Below are 6572 nucleotides of genomic sequence, written 5' to 3'. Positions count from 1 at the left end.
TTTTGTGTCTCCATATAAATTTTAAGATTTTTTGTTCTAGTTCTGTAAAAAATGCAATTGGTAATTTGATAGGGATTGCATTGAATCGGTAGATTGCTTTGGGTAGTATAGTCATTTTCACAATATTGATTCTTCCAATCCAAGAACATGGTATATCTCTCCATCTGTTGGTATCATCTTTAATTTCTTTCATCAGTATCTTATAGTTTTCTGCATACAGGTCTTTTGTCTCCCTAGGTAGGTTTATTCCTAGGTATTTTATTATTTTTGTGGCAATGGTAAATGGAAGTGTTTCCTTAATTTCTCTTTCATATTTTTCATCATTAGTGTATAGGAATGCAAGAGATTTCTGTGCATTAATTTTGTATCCTGCAACTTTCCCAAATTCATTGATTAGCTCTCGTAGTTTTCTGGTGGCATCTTTAGGATTCTCTATGTATAGTATCATGTCATCTGCAAACAGTGACGGTTTTACTTCTTCTTTTCCAATTTGTATTCCTTTTATTTCTTTTTCTTCTCTGATTGCCATGGCTAGGACTTCCAAAACTATGTTGAATAATAGTGGTGAGAGTGGACCTCCTTGTCTTGTTCCTGATCTCAGAGGAAATACTTTCAGTTTTTCACCATTGAGAATGATGTTTGCTGTGGGTTTGTCATATATGGCCTTTATTATGTTGAGGTAGGTTGCCTCTATGCCCACTATCTGGAGAGCTTTTATCATAAATGGGTGTTGAATTTTGTCAAAAGCTTTTTCTGCATGTATTGAGATGATCATGTGGTTTTGATTCTTCAATTTGTTAATATGGTATATCACACTGATTGATTTGCATATATTGAAGAATCTTTGCATCCCTGGGATAAATCCCACTTGATCATGGTGTATGATCCTTTTAATGTGTTGTTGGATTCTATTTGCTAGTATTTTGTTGAGGATTTTTGCATCTATATTCATCAGTGATATTGGTCTGTAATTTTCTTTTTTTGTAGTATCTTTGTCTGGTTTTGGTATCAGATCAGGGTGATGGTGGCCTCATAAAATGAGTTTGGGAGTTTTCCTCCCTCTGCTATATTTTGGAAGAGTTTGAGAAGGATGGGTGCTAGCTCTTCTCTAAATGTTTGATAGAATTCACCTGTGAAGCCATCTGGTGCTGGACTTTTGGTTGTTGGAAGATTTTTAAATCACAGTTTCAATTTCATTACTTGTGATTCCTCTGTTCCTATTTTCTATTTCTTCCTGGTTCAGTCTTGGAAGGTTACACCTTTCTAAGAGTTTGTCCATTTCTTCCAGGTTGTCCATTTTATTGACATAGAGTTGCTTGTAGCAGTCTCTTAGGATGCTTTGTATTTCTGCAGTGTCTGTTGTAACTTTTCCTTTTTCATTTCTAATTTTATTGATTTGAGTCCTCTCCCTCTTTTTCTGATCAGTCTGGCTAATGGTTTATCAATTTTGTTTATCTTCTCAAAGAACCAGCTTTTAGTTTTATTGATCTTTGCTATTGTTCTCTTTGTTTCTATTTCATTTATTTCTGCTCTGATCTTCATCATTTCTTTCCTTCTGCTAACTTTGGGTTTTGTTTGTTCTTCTTTCTCTACTTCCTTTAGGTGTAAGGTTAGATTGTTTATTTGAGATTTTTCTTGTTTCTTGAGGTAGGCTTGTATGGCTATAAACTTCCCTCTTAGAACTGCTTTTGCTGCATCCCATAGGTTTTGGATCGTCGTGTTTTCATTGTCATTTGTCTCTAGGTATTTTTTGACTTCCTCTTCGATTTTCTCAGTGATCTCTTGGTTATTTAGTAACGTATTGTTTAGCCTCCATGTGTTTGTGTTATTTACGTTTTTTTCCATGTAATTCACTTCTAATCTCATAGTGCTGTGGTCAGAAAAGATGCTTGATATGATTTCAATTTTCGTAAATTTACTGAGGCTTGATTTGTGACCCAAGATGTGATCTATCCTGGGGAATGTTCCGTGTGCACTTGAGAAGAAAGTGTAATCTGATGTTTTTGGATGGAAAGCCCTATAAACATCCATTAAATCTATCTGGTCTATTGTGTCATTTAAAGCTTGTGTTTCCTTATTAATTTTCTGTTTGGATGATCTGTCCATTGGTGTAATGAGGTGTCATAGTCTCCCACTATTATTTTGTTACTGTCGATTTCCTCTTTTAGACTGTTAGCAGTTGCCTTATGTATTGAGGTGCTTCTATGTTGGGTGCCTAAATATTTACAATTGTTATATCTTCTTCTTGGATTGATCCCTTGATCATTATGTAGTGTCCTTCCTTGTCTCTTTTAACATTCTTTATTTTAAAGTCTACTTTATCTGATACGAATATTGCTACTCCAGCTTTCTTTTGATTTCCATTTGCATGGAATATCTTTATCCGTCACTTCACTTTCAGTTTGTATGTGTCCCTAGGTCTGAAGTGGGTCTCTTGTAGACAGCATATATATGGGTCTTGTTTTTGTATCCATTCAGGAAACCTGTGTCTTTTGGTTGGAGCATTTAATCCATTCACGTTTAAGGTAATTATTGATATGTATGTTCCTATGACCATTTTCTTAATTGTTTTGGTGTTTTTTTGTAGGTCCTTTTATTCTCTTGTGTTTCCCACTTAGAGAAGTTCCTTTAGCATTTGTTGTAGAGCTGGTTTGGTAGTGCTGAATTCTCTTAGCTTTTGCTTATCTGTAAAGCTTTTGATTTCTCCATCGAATCTGAATGAGATCCTTGCCAGGTATAGTAATCTTGGTTGTAGGTTCTTCCCTTTCATCACTTTAAGTATATCATGCCACTCCCTTCTGGCTTGTAGAGTTTCTGCTGAGAAATCAGCTGTTAACCTTATGCGAGTTCCCTTGTATGTTATTTGTTGTTTTTCCCTTGCTGCTTTCAATAATTTTTCTTCATCTTTAATTTTTACCAATTTGATTACTATGTGTTTCAGCATGTTTCTCCTTGGGTTTACCCTGCCTGGGACTCTCTGTGCTTCCTGGACTTGGGTGGCTATTTCCTTTCCCATGTTAGGGTAGTTTTCGTCTATCATCTCTTCAAATATTTTCTCGGGTCCTTTCTCTCTCTCTTCTCCTTCTGGGACCCCTATAACGTGAATGTTGTTGTGTTTAATGTTGTCCCAGAGGTCTCCTAGGCTGTCTTCATTTCTTTTCATTCTTTCTTTATTCTGTTGCGCAGCAGTGAATTCCACCATTCTGTCTTCCCAGTCACTTATCAGTTCTTCTGCCTCAGTTATTCTGCTATTGAGTCCTTCTAGTGTAGTTTTCATTTCAGTTATTGTATTGTTCATCTGTGTTTGTTTGTTCTTTAATTCTTCTAGGCCTTTGTTAAACATTTCTTGCATATTCTCCATCTTCGACTCCATTCTTTTTCCGAGATCCTGGATCATCTTCACTATCATTATTCTGAATTCTTTTTCTGGAAGATTGCCTATCTCCGCTTCATTTAGTTGTTTTTCTGGGGTTTTATCTTGTTCCTTCATCTGGTAATAGCCCTCTGCCTTCATCTTGTCTTATCTATCTCTCTGTGTATGTGGGGTTTTTTCCACAGGCTGTGGGATTTTAGTGCTTCCTGCTTCTGCTGTCTGCCCTCTCATGGATGAGGCTATCTAAGAGGCTTGTGCAAGTTTCCTGATGGGGATGACTGGTGGTGGGTAGAGCTGGCTGTTGCTCTCAAGGTTGCCTTCTAATGGATAAGAATAGCTAACATTTATGAAATACTTCCTATGTTCTAAGCTCTTCACTTTCTGAACTCATTGAATCCTCACCACAATCCAATAAGATATGTTTGTATGGTATTATCTCCATCCCACAGATGAGTAAACAGAGGGGATAATTAAGTTCTTTGAAGTCTCACAGCTGATAAGTAGCAAAGCTATATTTCAAACTCAGGAAGTTCTGCTCAAGAGTCTGAGCTCAAACCGCTCCACTCCACAGCCTCTCTATCAGGCCAGTATTCCAACACCAAGAGTCAAAGCTGGACCACATGCATGCAAAGCAGGAATCCTAACTGCTAGATGACTCAAAGATTTGGCCCAGAAAACCTGCAAGATTGCTCTTTCCATTTACTTGATACTGAACATAAATTGGTAGCCTGGTGCTATGGACAGAACTGTGCCCCCCCAAATTCATATATTGAAGCCCTAACCCCCACTGTGATATTTGGAGATGAGGCATTTAGGAGGTGATTAAGGTTAGATGAGATCATGAAGGGGTAACCCTCATGACAGGACTACTGTCCTTATGAGAGGAGATACTGGAGAGCTTGCTTCCTTTCTCCATTATGTGAGGACCCAGTGAGAAGGTGGCTGCCTAGAAAATCAGGGAGAGGGTCCTCACCAGGAACTGAATCAGCCAGCATCTTGATCTTGGACTTCCAGTCTCCAGAAATTTGAGAGAATAAATGTCTATTGTTTAAGCCACCCAATCTGTGGTATTATGTTATAGCAGCCCAAGCTAATACACCCAGGCACAGCAAGATTTGGGGCAGGGAGTACTCTCTAAAATGTCCTGTATTGTTTGACACAAAGTATTGTGTTATAAGCACCATGTAAGTGTTAGGTCTAATTACCCACTAGAATGGTTAAGCGGAATTCAAAAGGGCAGAAATCATCAGGACTGCTGAGAACCTGACACACTGCCAGGCAAATCAGGAGCATTTTGGTTAGTGAAATTGCCCTAGGATTCTTCTATGGAAATCTCCCATCGATATAGTGGAAAGAAATGTGTGGGAACAAAAGCAAAAAAGAACCCTGAGATTTAGAGATCTAACGATAGAACTTGCTTACATTTTTGTTCAATGCTTACTATATTGTAAAAATGCATTATCTCATCTAATCTTTGGTACAATCTCATTCAAGCACGTATCCCATCTCTCCCATTCATTGTATCAGCTCACTGAGGTCAGGGGGCCTGATTTGATTACCTTTTTACTTCCCAGCAGTTTCATTTATGAGGATCTGCCCACAAGTGAGGATCTAATAAAAGTAGCTGATCGACTGCCATCAATAAACTGCTTTAGGAATCTGTTGGTGATTTTGTATGCTTTCACCCAAGACCAGATTAATATCACATTTACAGGTAAACTAACCATTGTCATTTCTTTAAGGCTTAATTAATGCTCAATACTGTACTAAATGTTTTCCGTGCATTATCTCATTTAATCCTTAAAGTATGAATTAAATGCTCTCATTACAATCTGTATTTTTCAGATGGGAAACTGAGACTCAGAGAGGTTTAGAAAAACTCCTCAAAGTCACTCAGCTAATAAATGACAAAGCCACAGGCCTCTCCAACTCCAAAGCCAACTTTATTAACCATAGGGGTTAAAGTGGAAATTATGCCCTATAAGAATTTATCTCAATGAGTGTACAATTTTTTAAAATTTATTATCATCAAATTATCTTTAACAGCTTTATTGAAGTATAATTTAAATACAGTAAATACCACATATTTAAAGTGTACAACTAGATTAGTTTTGACATATGCATGCACATGTGAAACCATCACCACAATGAAGATAATGAACATATCCATCACCCCCTAAAGTTTCCATGCCCTTTGTAAGCCTTCATCCCAACTCCTATCAGCCCTCTACCCCATCCCCAAGCACAAATTATTTTTTGAATGTTCAAGGCAGTAACTTAGGGAAGGCTCTCCTTGCCCAATGATCATACTATCTCTGTCCCTAATATACTAGGTTAATTTGATTAGTGTCGCAATTTGCTGACCTGTGACTTGGGATTCTCAATGCTCAACTTCAACTTCAGGCTGACATCCAGGCTAACTAAACTAAGAAGAGTTATGGTAAATTCTCTGAGTTAGACAGCTAATCTAAGAAATCAGCTGTATTGATTGATTTCTTCTTTTTTAGACCCAAAAGATGCAGATTATTCATCAGATAGACAGAAACCCTAGGTATCCTTTTGGGCTTCTGTGTATTAGGAAAAATAAGTTTGGCATTTATAAGCTTTTGAAAAATCTCTAATTTACCCAGTAGAGACATTCCTAGGCTATGACAAAGGTAGCAGAGCCAGTCAGCAGCTAAATTCACTTTTTAAATAAAACATACCCTACCTATTTATTTGATGAATGAATCTAGAAGTGATAGATTGCCACCAAGTTCTTAGAAAATGATGCATAGTAGCCCTAAAGGGCTTTTCTTTATCAACTCGACTTATCTATCAGCTTTGCTCATTTGCTCATGTGTGTCCTCCACCCATATGTTAACCTAACATTTCCACTCTAAATGGGAAGAAAATACTGGGAGTGATGGAGGATTATGTGAACGTCTGGGCCCTAATAGACCACTGCCCTTGTTCACTATCACCCATCCATCCAATTCCCAGCCCTATTGATGAAATGGGATGATGAGCAAAGAAGATTAATAAATATTGTTTAAGTGGTGAGATAATTCGAAACAGTGTAACATAAGGATTAATTTAAATAGTACAGCTGTTATGCCACAGGAGTACAGGAAAGAGAGGTCACTGTGCACTGAAGTGGTCAGAAAAGGCTTTTTGAAGGAGCAACTGGGCATGGGCCCAGAGAAGGAAGAAGTATTCC

Source organism: Aethalodelphis obliquidens, unplaced genomic scaffold, assembly GCF_003676395.1.
Source record: "Aethalodelphis obliquidens isolate GAN/ISIS:26980383/991018 unplaced genomic scaffold, ASM367639v1 scaffold66, whole genome shotgun sequence".
In the NCBI taxonomy this organism is placed as follows: Eukaryota; Metazoa; Chordata; class Mammalia; order Artiodactyla; family Delphinidae; genus Aethalodelphis; species Aethalodelphis obliquidens.
Note: the sequence above shows the minus strand (reverse complement) of the source record.